Genomic DNA, 24,224 nt, shown 5'->3' with positions numbered 1-24,224 from the left:
AATGGGACAATTCTATATCTCCTGTTCTACTGGGCCTATTGACGGAATTCAATTTGCGTTTTTCATGTATCCAAAGAGAGACCAAGAATATGTATTAGATTTATATTTGGCATTGTTCTACTATAGGTATTTTGACACAAAATTGGACTTTTTTTGAAACGACATATAATTTTATTTTATTTTATTTTATTTTTTTTTTTTTTTTCCTTTTTTCGATACTATTACTCAAATTATGCCAAACTGCTAAGCTTTCTAAAAATCGTACAAGTAGTTTTTGGAAAGTAGCTTCTTCATGTTAATTGAATTTAGGATGTATTTATTAATATCTCTTTTTTATCACACTTATTTGGTTCTTTCTTTCACATTTGGAAATTTAGGTTCATTCCGAATAAAATTCGCCCATTTTTATGAATTACTTTTAAAATTTATATTTTAAAATATTTTTTATAAATTTTTGGAAAAGCATTTTGTATCATAAGCTATAAAATTTTTAACATCATCTTAAAGTAGATATATTTCTAGGCACACCTGCAAAAAATAGAGTTTTTTATTCAAGATTACCTAAGATATACGTGAATTTACATATTGGTGTATTTTGAAATTTGGTATTTTCGTTACAAGCAACAATAACGTCAAATGTGTTTTACGCATTTTTTACGAAAGTGGCCTTTTTTAGGCTCGTGCACAATGAAAAAAACGGAAAGAAAAATAGGTATCTATAAACTAAGAAATTTGTCAAGCGAATTATTCTTGGTGCAAAGAGGAAAAAATGCGCCAAGATAAATTGTTAAATATCCACGTAAATTGCGCTCCAAATTTCACCAAATTTAATATTTAGGCATAATTTGATTCGTAGAATCGAAATATGGAAAAAATTTCGCGTGTTATTTCATAGGCGATTTGGGGTCAAAATACCTATATTAGAACCAATTATGTATACAAATTTAGTAAATATCCTAAATCGCGTTTTCGAGACATGAAAAATGTAATTTGAATTTCGTAAATCGGCCCAGTAGCATGGGAGATATATAACTGTCCCATTTGTTTTCGCAGTGTACATACATATTGTGCGAATTTAGTATGCAGGTAAATAATTTTAGTGAAATTTTGTGTGAAACTCCAGCCTTTTTTGTGCCATGGAAAGCGAAATGATTGAAAGGAGCGAAGTTCTGACGAAAAAGAAGTGTACAGGATCAAGTCTATTTAAAACTGAGGTAAATGGCCATCTCGTTAAATTGGCGAGATATTGCCGAGTTGACGATTGTTTCGGGAACTAATTTTTGCTGCCAGAAAATCTCCAAAGAAATCTCTAAAATCGCGAAACTTCGCGACCATTTGGCCACCTGTTTATCCGGTCGCTGCATAACTCCAATTGATATGGTAACCGAATAACTGTAATTGATCCCTATATAACCGCATTCAGCCTTCATATGCCTTTTACTAATATGAGCGCGAAAGTCGCTGAACACTAGGCCTTTTTGTGGCTTTTCCCGTGTGCAATATGTATACGAGCCAGTTTCACTAACAGCGTCCTCCCAATCTTCTAGTAATTTCGAAAAATGGAAGGTACTAGAGACTTTTCGGCGGCCGGTTAAAATTATATAAGCCCGCAGAGAGCATCAATTTTTCAAAAGAAATTTTTCAAAAGAAGTCATGAGCCGATCACCGGCAGGATATCAGCAGAACTGGTACATCGCGTTTCATGCGATAACTCAGATTAATTGAATGATAGTATTACAAGTTATCAATTCACAACCGACTTTGGATTACTCAGAAAACTCCGTGTGCTTTCCTCTTTGAATGCGCTTTATATTGTCTTGTACATAATGTTCTGCGTAGTTTCATGTGGTAATTACTGATTGTGTTCTGTTATACTGATAAGATACTTACAAGTACTTTTATGGAAAGTTCCAAAACTGTAAAGTGTTCCTTTTACAAAAATGAATCCCATCAAGCTATCATCATCAGGTATTTGCATTCAATCCATTACGAGCCCGTAGGAACGCAACAAGTTTTGGCATCTGAAGTCGGGTTAAAATGCGGTGACAAGAGCGATGGATGAGCAACTAAGACAGTTGGTACCGGCCTTTGCTGCATTTAAAAGAGAGACGAAAGTAGACCAAAAATCCCTTAAAAAGAGGTAAAAGCACTCTAAATATCAGGTAACAATAAAATCCTCTCGAGTAACTGCAGTAGAGAAAGAAGGGTGAGAGATCCTCGAAAACGTCCCATCCTCGAAAACGTCCTACAGGGGAGCTGTTCTTCAAATTGAGTGCGGAAATGAGAAAAGTATTATTACTTCTATGGTGCCCAAGCTTCTTGCGAACGACAGGAGCAATTCTGACACCCTGCCACGATAAATTTCGTGGGTTTGATCTGATTCAGACAAGCCATGTTAGTTTAAACAACAACTAATTTAATTATAACGACTGACCGTTTTAGATTTATTTAAATTTTCATCAAATTTGCTTTTTGATTGCAGTTAAATAGTTGCTAAATGCACTATGCTTTCAAATGGTTTAGATTATTTCGCATGTTAGTCGTTCGATAGAGTGCTTACAGGTAACAGGTAATTCAAATTTATAATAAGTTTTACCCAACTCAAGAGAGCTCAGTTTGTAAACCAGTTTCCCAGTGCGGTTTGCGCTATCTTAGACTAACAAAAGAAATGGGATTTCTGATCAAAATGTATGATCTATTAAACTGAAAGTCTGTTACGAATTAGCATTTCATAGGACAGAAACACTAATCCTGTAACTCAGCGGTCTGAAACAAGAGACCGTCGAAGTAATCTTACCTGGTCGGCGAACACATTTTTGCGTTCAGTTAATTTGCAGTATTTTGGCACTAATTTTTATCAAACGTTTAACCTTTTGTAGCCGGATGTCCAATATATTGGCAGTTGTATTCCCTGTTTGAATGGACGGCGTTGTCCACTTTATTGGCCATGCCTTTTTTCCCCATTTTACAAGCTGAAAAGTGGGGTGAAATGTCAAATTTGACGTCCCTGGGTTTTCAACCACTTATCTCTTTCAAAGATCTCCCTTTTGCGACATACATGCACCCCTCTGAGAATCCATTAAACTACACAAGAATCTTTGTTGCAAATAGGTGATTTCTTAACGGGGGGAAAGCATTCGGTTCAAGATTTCCCGTCTTTTGGTAGCTTTTACTGCTACCAAAGCCCCGGACTCAAACGGTTAAAGAAGTTTTAAGATTTTAATGGTTTTGAATTTAGTTTTATATTAGTTTGATTCGCATTAAAAATGAACATGTACAACACCTATGAAAATTTAAAAACTCTGGCACAAATCTCATTCAAAATTTGAAGATATAGAGTTGATTATTTAGAAGACTTGGCATTAAAGTCGCTGTTAGCAGATTTTAGTTTCATAATTATGTTTTAGTTTTATTGCACCTTGTATAATGATAATTGAAATCTGGTGCACATATTGATAATGCAGATCAATTTTTTTCGTCAGTCAGAATAAATTTTCCGCGTCGAGTTCATTCACGTAAATTATATCACACATGTAGACTTAGATAAAAAAAATTTTAAAACTGAAACTTTGTCACGCAGGAAATCCCACAAATACTTCGTTTCTATTCTTAAACAAATGCATTAATTTCTAGTTCATTCCTAAGAATCAATACTAGCATTTATCTCTGATCACGTTTTTGAAAAACCTCTGATAACCCTTTACTAACTCGTAAACAAAGAAATTCATCTTATACAGTTTGGTCTGTGAAATACTTCAAAAATTTAGTTCTTTAGTTTTACACAAATTTCAGATTTCTTCAAGAAATGCATCTGACATGGAAACAGGTTTCGATTCTATGGTGGCATGGACTTTTAAAGTAATGTTTGCAGTTTGAGAAGATACTGATTTCGAAAAAATAAGCTATAACTGATCGTTACTGACCACTTTTTCCGTAAAATATTTCGCTCTATACATTTTAAAATTAGGAATAACAAAACGAGAATTTCAAAACTCGACTGAATACTTAAATAAACCTGCGATGCTTTGTTTGGCGTAGCGGTGGTTTTCAAATAAATTCGTGCTCTTTTATTTCACCTGCTCGATTTTGCTATTAAGTATTTTCAGGTTTGTTATTACCCGGAAAAGCTATCAGAGTCTTAAAGTCAGATATTTGATTTAAAGCTTGTTTGACATCGATTCAACATTTGGCGTCAACTTGACTAAATTTCAAAGAAATTTTAAAATCCTTGTCTAGAGATACCTTCTCAATATTACGGGAAATGAAATACTCATCGAGTGAAACAAAATTAACAGTTTCAAAACTTTTAAAAAAATCAATTTACGCTTTAAAAACTTCAATTATATTTTATTCCGGAGCGCTTTTCCAAGCGCCGCCTGAAGCTTTTATAAGTATTCAAATCACAGTAAAGGCTTTCTGATAAATTTTTAAGTATTAAAACATCTTGTAAGTCTAACGTTTTAAGTAGTAATTTAATTTGGCATCAAAGTAGCTATATTTTTAACTTCACAAAGATCGTCTTATTATCAGGCACGGACCAAACTACCAGTGAAATTCAGCAATTTTACCACTTGGCTGCCGGCAAATCACCCACTATAAGCAAAAAATGCCCTGACATTTAAAGTTTGCTTGCTCCAATAATACAAAAAGCTTCATATATAATCTGGCAAATAATTAAATAATCAGAAACCTCTCTTATTTGGATACTCGCTTGAATACAGGCATTCAGCACATATAGCACAGAGGCTCAATATTCTGTTTGATGCTTTCGTGAAGAGGAGTCCAACCTTTTAGCTACACTGCAAGCAGATGAGATTTTTTCTGCTACACTAATAATTTCTATTATCTGTGAAAACTCCCAAATAAGCAAATCACATAACTGCATAGGTTTGATTGCGGAAACAAATTTTTGAATTTCACCTCTTCGAGAGAAACGTACGGGTTTGACTGCGTCATTTCAAATTTACTTCCCCCATAGCACAAAACATCCTCAGGATGTCCTATTTAAGTCGCAACATCCCGGGACATTCTTAGGATGTCCTAAGGATGTTGATTCTCAGATGTCCTGTGGAGATCGTAATTTAACATCCTGAGGATGTCTTATTTAAGTCTCTATGTCCCGGGATATGACAGGATGTCCTGAAGATGTTGATTCTCAGATGTCCTGAGGAGTTCACCAATTTCACATCCTGAGGACATTCATTCTGCATTGTCCGGAGGACTTTCGTTGTCAAACATTTTGAGGATACTTGTTCTCAAATTTACAAGTTTTAATTTTTTGACATTGCACATCTGAAACTTGCACATTATTTTATTTTTCATATGTATTTTACTAAGTTGTTTCTAAATGCTGTGCATTAAAAATATTGATATGATTGATGATTTATTCTTGTTATTTTGTTATTAATTTTAACTGCTATTTTTTCTGACGTTTTTAAAAATTTATTTAGTCATGGAAAAGATTTTTTTCAATGGATTAGCATTTTCTAGAATATTTGCAAAATTCTAAATAACATATATTTTTTTTATAAAAAATGTATGAATTACATGTATAATTACTTATAGATTACAAACCCTACTACAAATATAGGTAAAATTAGATATAGATATATTTAATTACGGAAACAATTTTTTTTTTTAATTTGGGTATAGAGACATTAGGTATTTTTTTGGAAGCAGGAAACATGAAAAATTAGCAACTGCCTTCGCCGGGAATCGAAGGACGGACCTCTGGAATACCGGCCCAGTGTGCAGAACCACTACACCACGAAGACACGCTAGGTGTGGTGGTGGTGTATTTAATTATGGCAAAGCACACTAGGGCTATCTACCTAAGGGAAGGGATGTCTTCGTGGAGGACTTTCTAAGGGAAACTGGCTCGTATACACGTTACATGTGGGGAAAACCACGAAAACACCCATGCAGCCAGCCCGTTCGCGGGATTCGAACCTCGGATCGCACTAGCAGGGTTCAGCGACTTTACAGCTCGGCCGCTGGTGGGCCGAAGACACGCTAGGAAAGCGGGAGAAATACCTTATATTACTTCTCTTTTTAAAGGCCGACTTTTTTTTAAGGGGATCCAATCACTAAATCCTGGGTGTGGATATACCTCATCCAACACCTTTTTAGTTCGGGCGCCACTGTGGAGACATTAGGATTTTTTTGGGAAGCCGTAGAGATGAAAAATTAGCAACCGCCTTCGCCGTGAATCGAACCACGGACCTCTGAAATACCGGCCCAGCGTGCAGAACTATTACACCACGAAGGCACGCTAGGAAAGCGGGAGAAATACCTCATAAGAAAAATTTTTTTCCTCTAATTACAGGACAGAAAATGTTTTTCAATCGCGCGATCTGTTATTGATATTGAATTACAGTCGTGCGATAATTTCGCAGTAAAGATACATCTCTGATGACTATCTAAGATTCTAGAAACTTTGGTCTTATATAGAGATGGTCGTCTTATAGAAATAATGCTTAATATCAATATTTATTTATAATCTCAGAACTATTGGTCACTTTCAGAAGTGGTCGTTTGAGAGGCGATATTCTATATATTTATTTACGGATACTCTCAGATTCCAAAATTTGTTTATATTCTCAGAAATGTTGGATGGAAGGTGGTCGTCCCATACATGCAAAATTTTACATTTCATTAAAAATGAATTCGGCATTATTTAACTATTTCCCTATTAATTAATTAATTAGATAAAGAAAAAATTAGGAAATAGTACTGTTTATTACGGAATAATGTAGGAAGTTCTACAGAACTATATTCTTTCGCGTCATTGCACATTGTATCCGGCAAACTACTAGTTCCTCGTATTCTTCCGAAAATCCGTAAACATCTGTCTGATTTGAAACGAAATCCAAAATGGCTGCGCCATGAGGTTAACTTGTATGGATATTTTTTGTTGCATGAAAGGTAAGTTCAGTTGCAATACTTGTATGTTTACTTTTTTTGCTTTTCGAATTTATGTCATTTTGACAGTTAAATGTTTCACAGCTTTATGAATTGTTACCATTCTGTCGTGAATTACGTGTATCTCAATGGTTGGCTGTCTTTTCAAATATCTAATTTGCCCTGCTATCCAAATGTTTATGACTGAATTTTTTTTAGTCTAGTTTATGCATTCAGTTTCAAAATAATATGTGTGATCAGATTGCTTATTATTTTATTGCAGCAATAAATTTATGTTAAATAGTTTGAACAATTGTATAAAAATAAGAGTTTGCATTGTTTTTCCAAAATATGTATGGTTAAAACATTATCTTAATCTAGTTTGTAATTCAAGTTTTTTTGGGGGTACTGTTCTATTATTGGGACCAGAATCGGAAATGTATGAACCTGTGTTCGTAAGTATGTGCATAGATGTGTATATGTAGACACACAAATATACAAGCATACATAAATACAATTCAGAACCCGGTCCTGATAACAGAACAGTACCTTTTTTTAATCTTTTTTGAATATTTTATAAAAGGATTAAGCATTTTTCAAACTGCATATCATTTTAAGATTCGACTTGCAGGAAGACAAAATATGGTCATTCAATCAAATGCTTATGATTGCTTTTGACATTTTCTCATAAATATTGTTTGCATTTTTATTGTATTTTAGATACTTTAGTTATGTAAAGTGAACATGAGAATATTAGGAAAGCTGAAGAATATGAATAGCTACCATAATACATGTATTTTTTCATCGAGCCCATTGTTTTAGAAACCAATGCACCATTATTATATGCAGGCTTATTTTATAGTTATATGCAGTTTAATTTCATGTTCATGTTACTGTAGTATTGTCAATATAATAAAAGTATTGATAATTTTTGTTGAATCTTGCAAGTTGCCTAACATTCAGAATTATTACTACCGAATTTTACTGATAGGTTTTTTCGAGTTAACATAATCTGTCTGATAAATAAAACTGGTGTTTAAATTATATGCATTTCTCTTAATGTTTCATTGAAAGTGAGATGGAAATATAAATGCTATCCAGAAAAGTGAATTCTTTTTGCATGAAATAACAAACTGTACTAAATGATTAATGTTTATATCATTTTAGAAATGTCAATATTAAAGTTTCTCCCCCTTCTCTTCTTTGATTTTGAAATAATTTATAATAAAATAATATATGCATAAGTGTAATTAATGTAAAGTGTCATTCAATAATAGAATTTATTTTTACTGATATTTTTATATTTTTTATCTGGGTTTTCTTTTGGTGTTAGAAGGAGGAAAAGACTGTAATGTTTTAATTAAGGAAATAATTAAAAGATTACAGTCTTTTAAATAACACAGTTACAGTAATGTTTATTGAAGCAATCAGTACTGTGTGATTGCCAGTGATTGAATAATGTTAAAATGCATTGTTCATAAGAAAATTTGCTTATCTTTGTGTTATAGATTTTATTTTGACACAAGCTGAAATTTGAATTATTGGAAGCACTTTGAAAACCCGAATTATTTCCTGAATCATTAATCAGGCCAATATATAACATACAAATTTTCATACAAAATTATTTCTTTGAGCATATTATAAAGAGCTCATTTAATTTTATTATTGTACAAATTTTAGACAAAAGTAGCATGTAACAGTTAAAGATTTATTGAAGCCTACTTGTTACTTGTGGTAACAAAGAAGTGTGAAAGATATTGCCACATTAGTGAACATGATGATCATTGATGCTTAGTTTAGTAATTTAATAATATATTGAGAAATGCTGGGAACTTTCAAAAGTAGACATTTTGGAAATGATGGGCTTGATAATAATTTACATGGTTTTATTATTTATTCTTTAGTTGATAATGGATTTTAGATGTTCATGTGAAAGAATTCTGTTTAATTATATGTGAAAGAATTGTTAAAGTTTGGCATTTAAAAAAAATGAATTAATAATATGCAATTATCTTTTTATTATACATATATTACTATATATTTCTAATGCACTATGTAAATGTCAGTGCTAAACAATTGAAATACTATTGTCAGGGCAATCTTTTCTTATACATGAAAAATTCTGATATTTTCTTATCATCTGCCCTCACAGCTTCAACTTATGCTAAAACAGCAAGAGTATGCACACGATAATAGCAAACTATGAATATGCATACCACACACATGTATTTACATGCTTTATATTTAATCTTTATTTCTGAATAGTATTCCATTGGATGAAAAATATGTGAATATTGACCCAATGTATATATTTTTGTGTGTGTGCATCCTAAAATTTCGTGTTTCTTATAAAGTGCTTATTTGAATTACTACTTGTGAACAGAGCAGTAGATATGAACCATAAACTAACCATTTTGCCAATTTTCACAGCTTTGCAGATAGTCAGAAAGCACCAAAATTTGTAATAACGTTAAGTTTAAATGATGTTCTATACTTTTGTGTTAATTTTTCTATTCTATTAATTCTATTACTGTGTTATCAAACTTTCTGCAGGAATTTCAAGTGGTTAAGATGTTATTACCATGTGGAGAAGAATTTGGTTTTCAAGCTAGAAAAAATTGCAGCTGAAGGATTTTGTAGAAGGTCAGTCAAACTGGTTTTAGTTAATTATAATTTAATTTTGGGTGAAGAATTCTCAAATTTATTTATCATAAGTGTCTAAAGGTCTTCTAAATTAAATTCTGCTTGTTTTTGAAATTTTTCATGACATTCATTCTTTGATTATTATTATTATTATTATTATTTTTTAATTTACTAACTTATATCCAGGCACATAATGTTGCATTTAATGCCATACCTTAAATATTGTAAAATGTTAAAATAATACATTTCACTTAAAAATGTGGTTGTGACAGTAAATTTTCTGTTACATTTAATCATATCTATAAACATTGGTATACATCTTTTTTCAATAATCTGTATATTATTTTGTGCATTTCTTTTACATCCAAGATCTGGCATATGACTTGCTTTTCAAACTGATAACATGGTGTAATAATGTAATCTAATGGTTAAAGTTTACTATGGAACGGGCCAAATTTAATAAATTATTCTTTGATAGAAATTTATTCATGTGTTCAGTGTGTCTCATCTCTTTAAATTGCTAAAGTAAATTTTATGTACTTGCATTTAGGAATTTTGACCGTATCAGAGTAATTTTGTTTCAGTTATTATAACATGCAAGGGAAAAAATTCATTCATAGCTCCGTATTTAAAATTAGTTAATTAAAGTCCTTAATAAAGAGGGACGTTTTGTTGTTTTTAATGTCGATAGAGTTTAATTCAAAAATATGCCACATAAGGGTTACTTTTTAACCTAATGTAAAATTTTCATTACTTTAACATGTCCAATAATTGTTATTTTAACTCCAATATTGTAATAATATCAAAATTCCTTACTTTTTGATAGATAATCCAAACGTAAAACAAGAAAAGAAAAAAATAAAATCTAGAAGTATATTTATTTCATACCTCTAACAAATAAAAACAACACAAGCACTTTTTACTGTCTATCTGCATAGTGTGGCATGTCCCGTAAGACTGAGATTTGTATGGTCAAATCCATGTTTCAGTTAAAGGAAAATGCATGCACAGTCTTCTGATTTTCCCTTCAATTAAGGATTCTGTATATACTAGCATAAGAAATATATTAGTTAATGCAGTGTTATACATCAATATTTATAGACAATTATTGTGGCTATGTTTATTATAATTTTGTTCACTGTAATGGCTGGAGTGCCTAAACCATCATGCTGTGTAAACAAAACTCAAATCTTCATATCTGCATACTGCTCCACTAGTGTTTAAACCACTGAAATGGTGATTATGGTAGAACATCTTTGGTAAAAATTTACTCTACTGTAACCCTTGGCGAATCGTTTCTTTTTTTTATATCAAGATCGGCACCTAAGAGGATCGGCACCAATTTCAAGGTGGCCACTACACAAAACCAAAATAAGAAGTCAAAGACATACACAAACTGTGTCCATGTACACATTGACCTATTAAAACAGAGAACTGCACAAACTGGGCATTGTGCACTGCCTTAACTTTGTCCATGTACACAATGATCTATTTTCACTTTAAGAAAATCAGAAAGTTAAAAATATCATAGTTACCAGAAAAAATTCGCCACTGTCTTAACACACAGACAACCAAAAATACACAAACAGAGAGGAATAAGTTACCAAAAATACATATTTCCTAACATAAAAACATTAAACAACAAATCTTCTAACAAAAAGTAACACACAGAGACAAAAAAATAAATGAAACGTCATTTTTTTAACATACCTTTTTTTTCACATGCATATGTTTAGGCTTCCCACCACCATCCTCCAGGTAAGCAATTCAATTAAATTTTTCGTCTCTTAGTCACCTCAGACATACTCAAACGATGGTACCCACACCAAAATAATAAATAGCATGTTCAAAATACAAGACCATACCACTTCCGTGCAACCAAACACAGCAATTGAAAAGAATGGTAAGAACCAAAAACCTGGGACCGTACAAAAGGTTTACTATTAAAAAAAGTAGCCCAAAACTAAATTTATCACAGCACGTTGGCAATATCTGCAGAAATAACTCCTTTTTTTTTTTCCCCCAAAGGCTACTTTCGCCAACATTATCAACATTAGGGTTACCGAAAAACTTATTTGACGCAATGGGCTTCCACATTTCACAAACAACCAATACCACTTTGCGATTTTTTTTCAGGCAGAAACCAAGGTGTACCATACCACATCTTCGTTTACTACTGTTACAAGTACTTCTTTGGTAAATTTCTGCGGTTAAATTCAAAAGTTTAAAATTGCATTAACATGATCAGATTCAGAGTCATGGCTAGGGTTTTCAGCGCTCAGGGACAATTGAAGATTTCGCGCCCCCTACTGCTTGCCAAGGATGGAAAACATTTAATTCTAAAATGTTCTAACATCAGTTTGGCGCCCCTTGGATTCTGCACCCAGGGACAGATGCCCCCCTTGCCCCCCTCTAGCTACACTCCTGATCAGATTTTATTTTCTGCACATAGCTAACAATTACTTATGTGTTGTCAGATAAATGTTACCAGATGCAGTTAATTATTTTTTACTTGCCAATCACATGAGACAAGTTTTTTTTTTTTTTTGCTCCTGCAAGACTTTACTTTGTGTTGCAAAATAAATTCATTCTCACTCTTTTTGGACTTGCCTACAAATTAAATTTAAAATAGTTTTATGAATAGGTAAGATGTGATTATCATAATTTTGTTTCTCTCTTTATCTTGGCAACTTTATATGTTGATTCAGTATCCAGGTTACCTACCAGTGGCTGATTGATAAAACTGCTCATATGTTCAGCTGGTGGTTTGAGTTTATTTTCTGACATAAAAAATTTTAAAAGGCATCTCCCATGTTTATTTTACTATAATCGAAAAATCAAATAATTGCTACTCTGTTTATAGGTACTAAATGTTAAAATATTTTAAATGCTTCCTTTAATTTGCATTCTAATAGTCATTTGTTTAAATTTAATTATGAATTATATTCACATATAGTAATTGTGAGTGTTTTTTTATTTTAGGTGCTGTGAAAGGCAATGACAGAGATCCAATTTATCAAGAGTTCTTATATACATAAGAATACATGGATATAAGATTGTTTTTCATGAATTCAAATAAAATGTGATAAATTGGATTAATAAAAACTATTTTGAATTTTGAAAAGTGTTTTTCCTCTGTTAATCATAATATAGTGCCATAAATTTCTGAATGTGTTTATTTTTCATCCAAATAAATAGCTTTACAAAAATTTGTCATATTAATAGATATTGCATAATTTAGCATTATTATAAATATCTATTATAGCAGATTTAGCTGAACTACTTTTTTAGTCTCTTTGCAGATGAAGTCACAAAGGTAAGTGGTTAGATATTTTTCTGTATTTCCCATTAAGTAATTTTATCTGGTAAATTACCATTACTTATATACTAAAGGTGAAAGAATAAGCTTTCCTTGAAGATACAAAAATTTGTAGATATTTCAAAAAATTGGTATACGTAAAAAAGTTCTTAAATTGCCACATATGCGAAACTGAAAATGTTATATATGAAATAGTTCAGAAATATAAATATTTTCACTATTTTTTAACTATAATTCACTGCATTTGTTATATATAATCACAGTTTAAGGTAGCAGTTCTTTTCTCACTGTGATTTCTCATTTATTTTGATTCATAAATCTACGTATTTTGATTTCTATTTTGAGACCGAATAAAAAATGAACTAAACATTCTCGTTGACATTGAGAGTTGAATAAAAGCTCACCTCAAAATAAAATGAATTAATAAATTTATGGAAAATTTTACATTGCATATATTGAGCAGTAAGAGTAAACTGAATATACTTAATGGAATTAATAATTGGTAGAGTTGATAGCAGAATAAAATGCCTTAATTGCATGGTAAAGAGTAGATCTTTTGAAGTTTTTCTATGTTGCGTAAAATGCAGATTTAAATTTTTGATATTGATTGTCATATAAATGGCAATTTACTGTTTTATTTTGCTCTGAAATGAATGGTTAGTAATAAAATTCTGGATGAGACAACCTTTAACATGCGCTAGAATTTACAAAGTTTAATTTGGTGCTGATTTCAACGGGTAAATTTCATTTTACTGAATTTTGCGTAAAATAATACCAATGAACCATTGCAAATTATTTTCAGAACTTTTTTTTTTAATCTAAAAGGGCTATTAGTTTTGAAATGTGACTTCATATCATCAGTTGTAAACTTGTTTTGCTTTTCATTCAAGTTTGCCATTTGGCAAAATTTAACATTTACCTTTAAAATCTAATATATTATTGACTAACAAGCCAAGCTATTTATAAGCATTACACACAGTTCTTAACAATGCTTTTTTAAATTTTTAATCTGATTGATTTAAAATGCATTTAATTCATGATATATCTAAATGAAAACATTTTAATATTTCTACATAATTACATGATATATTTCTTCATTTTTCAAATATATAGAACATATATAACTTTCTGGTGTCAGTATCTTATAAAATGTTTTGCTATTTCCACTGCCCCATCTGTATTGATAATCTACGCATTCATAAACTTTTAACCTCTTTGAGTGACTGCTAAAATCTGAGGCCTTTCAGATTTTTTTTTTTTTTTTTTAATTGTGTGAGCAGAAAGGTAGAATTTCAGAAGAGCTTCTTGAGTTACCTTTTGAATGATATAAAGAATTGTTAACATAATGTCAAATTTTTACAACTAAATATTAAATATATAAAAAAGCCTGCAGCATTCTCATGTTACAAAAACATATTTATTTATTCTGAGGCTAGGAATTGATTTAGTTTTAAAAATACAATTTATTCCTTTTAACAATTTCCCAACAGTGTCATCAAAACACTATAAATTCCTTACATGTTTTAAAGAAAGATGATTCATTTATGTAAAGGTTATTAAATGGGTAATTTTATTATTCAATTTTTAATACAAATTAACTGAAATTAGAAACTGATTTTGTAAAATAATTTAATTATGAATAATTCAATTTGGGGGCTATTGGATGTTTAAAAATTATCAAAAGATTTTTAATATCTTAAAAATAAAAGCAAAATTTTCAGTTTTAATATTTTGTATTAATAATTCATTTTAATTTCCTTGCTCAGTTTTAATATATTCACAAATTCAGATTTAAAAACAAAATAAGTTGTATAAATATTTTCAACATTTCTGATTTTTCCATAGTAACCATAGGAGAACGATTTGAGACTATGTGTGTAAAAAAAAGATGGTTTTAGATCATCACACCTTCACATACTTTCACTGAAATTTTCCTCTGTATATATACTGGGATGTGACACTAAGCAGTTGAGAGTATGTATTTAAGAGGTTAAAGGGATATTGTAACTAGTGTTTCAAATACTGATAACATCCCATACGCTGTCGGTGGGACGTAGATAGGAAGTCCTAAGGATATACTGGGATGTGACAATAAGCGCTCAGGAGGAAATTGGGATATTACGGGATGTCCTGAGGATGTAGTAAGTAGGACTTTAAATCCTAATAACATCTCATAATGCTGTCGATGGGACATAGATAGGATGTTTTTAGGATATAATGGGATGTGCTTAGGAGGTTTGTGGGATATCCCGGAATGTCCTGAGGATGTAGTAAGTAAGAGTTCATATCCTAATAACATCCCGCACGCCGTCGATGGGACTTGGTTAGGATGTCCTGAGGATATCCCGGGATGTGACATTAAGCACTCGGGAGGAGGTGTTTAGGAGGTTCGCGGGATATTCCGGGATGTCCTGAGGATGTGCGCATATCCCGCGAGCAACAACCATTGATACACTTAAATTTTCTATATATGCGCTTTCTTACACTCTAACCCACATAGCACAAAAACATCCTTGGGATATCCCAAGATCCCAAGGATGTTTTTGTGCTATGTGGGTTAGAGTGTAAGAAAGCGCATATATAGAAAATTTAAGTGTATCAATGGTTTTCTTGATTCATACGTCCAGCTTTCACAAAGTAACACTAGAGATAGCTGATGACAAAAATTAGCTAATATATATATAAATGTATTTAAAAAATTATTAATTTATAATTCTTTTAATATAGTGAGAGCAATCGAGAAGTATTTCAGCATTTCATTCGACATTTCATATATAAAATTTCATTGTAAATTTTAGTTGTAATTACAACAAATCATAAAATTAATATCATATTCACCATAAAAATTGCGAAACTATTCCTGATAACCTAACTGTTCCTAACTAAATAAATAATTCGTAGAACCACAGAAGTAATAATTCCTAAATATTGCGAAACTAATTCCGTAATATCTAGTTCGGTTGAAGTGGTTGTAATTCTCAGCGAGTTCTCGAGAAGTTTCTTCAGCGTTCTAACACTAATTTTACTTTTAGTAGGCTTCATTATGAAAATATTTGTTCACAAATACACGTATTGCCAAATCATGATGACAACCAGTCACGCATCACTGTATAGTGAAGCATATTTATTTCTCGGTAGGCATGATTTATAAAATTCCAACAAGGACACGTTATCAAATTTTCCCTGACCTGAATATCAGATTGCAAATATGTGTATTCTATTTGATAATTTATTGACAACATCTGTATCAGCTGTAAAACGAATCTCAAAAATACAAATATTTTGTTTCTTTTCCGAAAATCCTTAAAATTTGTTTTCATGTTCTTTTATCAAACACAAAAATAAGGATGTATATTTTTTTCCAATTTTAAGTTATATTTGTCTAGGTTGTTGAAATGTAAACAGTTGTATGCATTTATTTAGGCTTGCTTTGCCTGGCCATTCAGAAAGCAATTTATTTCAATCCATTTCGGTGCATCCGATAGCCATGTTGAACATATGGCTTGCATCCCGATCGTAAAATATTACATTATCGAGGGGGGTGGACTCTAAATATTTACCCAAAGCTTCGCGATCATTTTCTGAATAGCACTTTTATTGCTTGCGGTCGCGTACTCAACGCCTGTGCCTTTATACTCCGTTATTAGTTTTGATGGTCGGCACGATTCTGCGCGATTCGTTTTTAAAGAAAATCTTATTTATCTTTTGAATCATCTAACTTATTATTATAATTTTCTTTTAATACTATTTCTAAACTTTTACCTTTTGTTCGATCAAAGGTAGGATGCTGTGCACAACCATGGTGACCTAAATGCCGGTACACCTAACTTGACTGACAGTCATCATGAATCTGTTTTTCGGCTTCGTATTTCCCATTTCATTTTATGTGATAATAAGTTCAATACGCTAATATGATCTTTGATTGCCCTTTGCATCAGAATGCTTATATATTATATAGATCACTATGGAATTCATTAAGAGTTTTTGAAGTAAAGAATACCTCTGAGAAATCAGCACGCTTAAAGACAGTCTGAAAAACTAATTTACGTATTTTTCAGACATGCAAAATAAAGCTATCAAGGAATTTAGAAAGTTATCTCACAGTTTTATTATTAAAGTACTAATATAAAGGATTAAAGTCAGTTAACAGGCAGACAGTTTCCTACTGAATGCGGCGTTTTATAACGAAGAGTTAAAGCAGGGTCATCCAATGCTCGAGGACCAGAGCAAGTGTCAATGCGACCATAGAGGTGAGAGCGAACCTCTATACAAATCTCAAGACGCTGCCTGCATCCACGAGGTATCTTAACTTTGCGATCGGGATTGAAGGCTAGCTTTCAACATGAACGAGCGGGCTATTTCATGCTCCGCATTGGTTTGAAATAACAGCTTTCATAATGGTCAGATAAACGAAACCCAAATAAATGCATACAATCATTTACATTTCAGTACGCTAGACAAATATAACTGTAAAATTGGAAAAAATACGCAGGATTATGTTTTGATTTGATTCAAAAATATGAAAACGAATTTAAAGATTTTACGAAAGCATACCAAAATTTTTGTATTTTTGCTATTCTGTTTACAGTCGATTAGTGTATTGGTAACAAATTTTCAACTACAAAGCACAGAGGTTCTATAGAAGTTTCAGCTCAAAGGAAAATTGATGACGACTGTTGTTTGGAATTGTATAAATCAGTCCTAACGAGAATTAAATATGCCTCTATTCATAGTCATGCGTTATTCCATGTCATCGCTATTTGGTAGCACATATATTTATGAACAAATAGTTTCAGAAGTGGAACATGCTAAGAGTAAAATTAGAACCAGAATATCAGATGAACATCGCTCGAGGTCCCAATCGACCATATAGATCTTCTAACCTAATGAATATTTCCCCCTCCTCAAAATACGCTGTAGAACGTCCCACGGACTGTTGAAAGAAAAAAGATATTTCAGGTAACACATATCTTGGACCTTGCGGTCAAAATTATCTCTTTCCAACTAACCCCAGGGCACAAACAGTACCATAACTGTCAGAGATATGGACATAGTCGCTCCCACTGCAAACATAAACCAAGATGCTTAAAGTGCGGATTAAACCCATGAACCTTACAAGAGATAGACTAACCCAGTGAGCGGGGCGCGCGTCACCGACATGTGGGCAAGAAAGAGTAGGGACGATCTGGTTTACTCTAACACTGAAACATATGGCGTTTGTATCACATAACTCTTTTTAATTATTAAATGTGATACGTTGTATAGTGATGAGATTATGAAAGCCATAGTTTTTTCCAAATAGGATTTAATATATCTCATTAGAGCATTTTTTACTGCATTTCGCGCATTTTTTTCACGCGCAATTCTTGTACAAACATCTTTACTTTGGTAGAACGGTAAAAACTCTAAGCACAAAATTTATGAACTTAATTTTGCGTAAAAATAAAGTTAAATTAAATAAGATTGATAGTAAGTGATGCTTTCAAATAAATAAGATAAAATTAAACAAGATCTGATAATTTTTTTAAAAAATTTAATAAACATTTTTAGGCAGAGATTTTTCCAAACTATAATAACATTACGAAACGATCATATTTATTTGATTATATGATCATTAAATTCTTATCATTAAAGTGGATTAGTTATTTTAATAATTCATAAATTTCGGAGCATAAAATTTTCTGAGCGTAATGAAGGGAAAGAAAAAAGATAAAATAACATCTAGAAGCACTCAGATTTTATATTACGCCCAAAAGGAACCTTTTTTTAAAGTTTTGTGTGTTACCTATATTTATTGAATATCATGTTCTTTGCCCGTAAACCACATACGTTTGAAAACAGCATATCTTTAGAATTTCCGAACAGGAGATAAAACTGTTATTTTTCGTACAGTGCTCGCTCTGAACTCGTTGAGTTTGTTAGTCAAAAATTCGTTTTACAAAATATGAAATAGATTAAAACAAATTCGAAATTCTGCCGTCCAGATGCCCATGTTCGGGTGGAGGATTACATTATTCAAAATTTGATGGCTCTAGATACTGTCGTTCTTGTCACAGTGCGAGAAGCATACATGTATTCATGCAGATTCTTCATTATTTAAACTCTTTACATATAATACAGGGCGATAATAATTGGTAACAACAATCTGCAAGGAGACACGGACATTTATAGTAAAACAGCGCAGAATGCCGCTTCGAAACTAACAGCCTTTCTAGGCTACCGCCGCTTTGGGCTAATAAATTAAAATAACAGTAAATAAAAAAATCTTATGAAGAACTGAAAATAAATTTTAAAAAATAATAACTATAAAATACAAGCAAAATTAATTATTACGGTTAAATACAATTTTAATATTAGAATTAAATGTATAAACATTTTTAAGGAGTCAAAAGTGTTTATCACTATGATGTATTATGATTATTATAGCATAATTTCTATAATTCCTTTATAGAAATTATTGTATAATACTCATCTATAATTTTAAAAAAGCAGCACAATTTTGAATTAAAAAAATTCGTTTTTAAATATTTTAGTATTTTTTACTTATTTACACCAATAAAAAGCATAAAAATTGCAAGAGAAAATTGCTTGTTTGAAATTTTCTATTAGTTCAGATTTAAAATATTATTTTCTAAAAGAAGTAGTTACAAATTTCCGTACAGAAGAGGAAAAGCTAAAAAAATATCCAGCCCTGAAAGCATGAAATAGCTTTATAATTATTTGGAACGTTAATTATGCTTGATAAATATGTTAAATTTTTAAAAATCAATCTCAATTTAAAAAAAAAAAAAAGATATGTAGAAATTCTAATTTGTGAAATGAGGCGCTACAATCAGCTTTTTCTTGACAATTATACACTCTGCAATAGGCAACCAATGTTAAATTTCTATAAGTCGTCCCTACTCCTCCGGATGTGATCAAGGTGACAGCCGGTAACGCCTCAGACGAGGGAGAAAACCCGTTTGGGTTAGTCTATTTCTTATAAGGTCCATGATTAAACCATATCACCACTAGCTGTACAAAAGATAGAAATCTTCCAGGAAGGTGTTGCCTTTGTGGGGGACGCTCTGTCAGTTCCTACAGGGGTTGCGAAATGCACCCTGACAATATTTAACGCAAGATTGCTGAAAAAGAAAATGTAAGATATGCCTGGAGAAAGACAAGATCAAGTCCTTCAGAAAACAATTTGGAGAACTTCCCCCCATTACCGAGTAGGAGATCAAGGATCAAGGATCAAGGAAGTTAATTTACGGTGTGCGCTAGGCTAGGCCTTTAACTCCACATCATCAGAGATAGAATAATTACATCAAAAGAGGGGTTCATCTAATAAGGGAAGATTTTGAAGCCTAATTATAAAAATAAAAGATTTTCAGATAATGCCTTCCGCATGAGAAAAAAGGAAAACTTTTAAATTAAATTTTTAAAAAACAAAAGTAATGTTATGTGAAAGTCTTTAAATTAAATTTTGTGTTTAAAAAGGGCCAGGAAAAAATTTTGAGAGAGGAGTCAACATTCAAAAAGTTTTGAAAAGAATAAAAAGGTGCAATACATTTCCTTGATTTTTGATATCAACAGCAAAATAAAATCCTTAGGACAAGCAATCCGGAGAGTTGGGCAAAGAGGGCTGGGGGCGAAACCCGTTGGGCGGGTTCTAGTAGCAGTTCAGTGTGATATACCGAAGGAGGAGAAGAAAATTAAATAGCGACCAATAAGTTTAGCGGATGGAAAGAAGCCAGTCCCTCATCAGCCAAACAGAATGAAACTCACGAAAGAGAACAATCAGGCTCCGCCCCGGATTGCCTGAAATGGATCAAACATCTATTTACCCAAGGCAAAGCGCTATTTGAACGCTTTTTTAAAGCCAAGTCAATAATGGAAAAGCTCCAAATAGGGTGGGAAACCTTTGAACTTTTAGCAAATTTAAATTATGAATGTTAATATTGTAAATAACTATGCAAGCATCCAACTTACTGCCTCCAGCAGTTTAAATTTCGCCTTCTTTAATGCCAACGGAGTTCGCGGCAAGAACACTGAGATCATAAACTTTCTTAATTGCCATGACATTGATATTTTCTTAATTAACGAGACACATCTTCGAGCTAGTGATAGATTTAACATCCAAGGTTATAGAACCTTTAGAAAAGACAGAGAAAATAACAGGGGCGGTGGCACCCTGATTCTCATCAGAAGACGCAGGCCAATTTTTATCTTCCAAGTTCTTTATTATTTTAATCTTCCAAGTTCTAGTAATATTGAAATTCCTGCCATCATAGCACACTCTCGCACTAATGAACCTATTGTGATTATTACTGCATATAATCCCCCGGGACATAATAGCAACAGTGACATGAGCATCTTTAGCGGCATTATGCTTCCCACAATACTACCCGGAGACTTAAACGCGAAGCATCACTCCTGGAACTCTCGACGTGCAAATACAAACGGGAACTTCCTTCATAATTATGCCCTTACAAATGATTTAAGTATCTTTGGAGCAACGGATTCCAACAGATACAGCCATACTGGCAGTGCTGAAGTTCTTGATATTGTTATCACAAAAAATATTGCACAAATTCCCTTCCTACAAGTTTCACACCAGCTAACTTCCGATCATCTGCCTGTCAGGTATATTTATCACGATTTTGAAAAAAATATTCCACTTAGAAAAATCACAAACTGGGATAAATTCATATATTCTCTGGAAAAGCTACCAGCGCATCCTGCTTTAGCCGATATTACTGACATTCAGTACCAAATCACTAAGGTCAATAATTGTATAAAAAGTGCTCTTGACAAATCTATTAAATATGAAGAATATAAGAAAGAAAAACTTCCGGATAACATTATTGACAAAATTAAGGACAAAAATCGCACCGCTAAAATTTGGCGCCGTACTGCTTATCCTAATATCAAAAGAATTCTTAACAGAAAAAAATAGGAATATTAAAAATCTTCTAAGTGAATACAGATCTTATAGCTGGAATAATTTATTAGACTCAATGGACTTCAACCCTGATACAGTGTGGCGCATTGGGAAAGCGCTCAGAAAAACACATAGCGACAACATTGGACCGTTGCACACCGATGCTGGAATCACATATTCTGAAAAAGATTTGGCATAAATTCTTGCAACACATCTTGAAAAAAACCTTCACGACAAATAACTCATAAGATGAAGATACAGAAGAAAAAGTTTTTAATTTTATTATTCCCCTTCCTGATAGAACAGATGGACAGCATATTTGTTACACCTCGCCCATTGAAATTCAAAACACTATAAAAAATCTGAAAAATAGAAAGGCCCCCGGCTACGACGGGTGCCACAACTTTTACAGTAAAATTGAACAGTCTCAATATGATCATATTAAGGAACTAATCATTTATAATCCAAAACTTGAAAATACTGCTAAGCATCTTAGGAGCATTTTTCATAATCCAAGCGTCTTAGCAGCATTTTTCATAATCCAAGGTGCTGAAACTTGAAAATAGCTGTACATACTGTAAATATTTCCCCACTAGAGACTTTTGTGTTTTTTCAACTTATTTAGGACTTAAAAACGCTCAGTGGATTACAACTTTATATCATTATTTTCAAGATTTTTATATTTTATTAGTGTTTCTATAAAGAGACTTTGTTAGAACTATTGAACTTCGGATTTAAAAGCTCTTTCAGGACACACACACTGAATTATTTATGTGTGTTTCACCATCCCGCCTTCTGAACTGTGACTTATGCTGAAATATTGTATCTTTTAAAATTACAAGTGTTTCTTAAAAAAGTGTATTTATTCCAGAACTTTGTACAGTGTGAATTGCTTGTGAATACTGTTAATTTATATGACTTTAACATTTCTCATACTTGAAATTCACCAGAAATATACTACTGTTGACTTATTCCTCATTTAAGCCACTCCCACCAGTATAATTACGATCCATTTCATTCTGAACCTGTTTCAAAACCATACTTAATTTAAATTACTTAATGTTTATTTTTTCATATGCTTTATTAAGCAAACTTTTCAGTTAGTTATATCTTTTGTCACAGCTCGAACTGCTCCCCGATGCTTTTTCACTCTACATACCTTTGTATTTGCTTCAGCTTCGCCTAATAGGCGCGGCGTTACACGCCCATTTTTTTAAATTTTATATACCAACGCCTATGGGCATTTTTTTTTTTTTTTTTTCAAAAGCGGTAGTTAAAGCAGTAGAGGCTGCTAATTGCCTCCTAATCATTCAAAAGACAAAGACCTCTAACACCAACTATTTATTCTGCACTTTATTTATATTTTTCTTGTATTCTGTATATATTACTTTTTGACGAATACTTCAACACCAATCTCATCTCATCTCAGAGCTCACGTGACTTTAGTCACACCCCTTTCTACATCTCAGCTTCCTGCACCGCGCATCTAAATCAAGACAGCCGGAATACAGCACGTAATTACTGCGTGCTAATCGCGGCTTAAAAAGAGGAACTTGGAACTTTATATCAACTATAACACTCTAACACCAGTTCCAGACGCCACGCCGCAAAGGAAGGGTGTATTACCAACAAATTGCCATGGAATTTCTTATTTTTACTAAAGATACACCATCATTCTTTCCTGCAACCTGAGAAGTGGTCATTTTGCAAAGTTATCATTTATTTTTTCTCACGATAACTTTATTATTTGCCCTCCCATTTTATGCCACATGCCAATGAGCCTATTAACCGTAAAATCTTTTTCCCCTTCGCTATATGCTTTAGTGTTGTATTGTATTCATAAAAAAATATAAAATAACAAAAAAAAATTTGAATTAAAAATACAAAAAAATGATTAAAGATCTAAAAACTTATAAAAAAATATCTATTCTTAAGTTAAATTCTCGCTATCCCTAACCTTTCTCGAGCCATGTGGCTCCCTCTAGTGAGCATCAAGTTTAATACTTATGCAATTTTCCTATTTCTACTCGCTTTTATGTAATTCTGATGAGAAGGTAAATGGTTTTGAACCATAATCACTCCGTAAATTTTAATCATTGTCGATGGCCGCTGCGAAATATTGTTACGTAGACCCAGTATTTTTTTCATGAAACTGCTTTGCCTATTTCAGGAAGAGCGGTACGTTGGCATAAGTATATTTCTCTTATATCTGCTACTTATTGCAGCTGAAATTGTTTCTTCAGTTTTGATTTCACCGCAATAGCTTTCGGAAATCTGCTTTAAAGTGTATGTGATGATTTTTAATTGGTGATTAACTGAGTTTGAAAATTTTCCGATTAGAACTTATTTACGTCTACAAGAAGTGTCAATAATTAAGCGGAGCTTTTTCGTCAGAACTCGTTGGTATACAAGTAAATAAAAAGCTTGCACAAATGAATA

This window comes from Stegodyphus dumicola, chromosome 11 (assembly GCF_044657685.1).
Source record: "Stegodyphus dumicola isolate Sdum_Otavi_A_Nest chromosome 11, ASM4465768v1".
In the NCBI taxonomy this organism is placed as follows: Eukaryota; Metazoa; Arthropoda; class Arachnida; order Araneae; family Eresidae; genus Stegodyphus; species Stegodyphus dumicola.
This window is presented reverse-complemented; position numbering follows the sequence as displayed.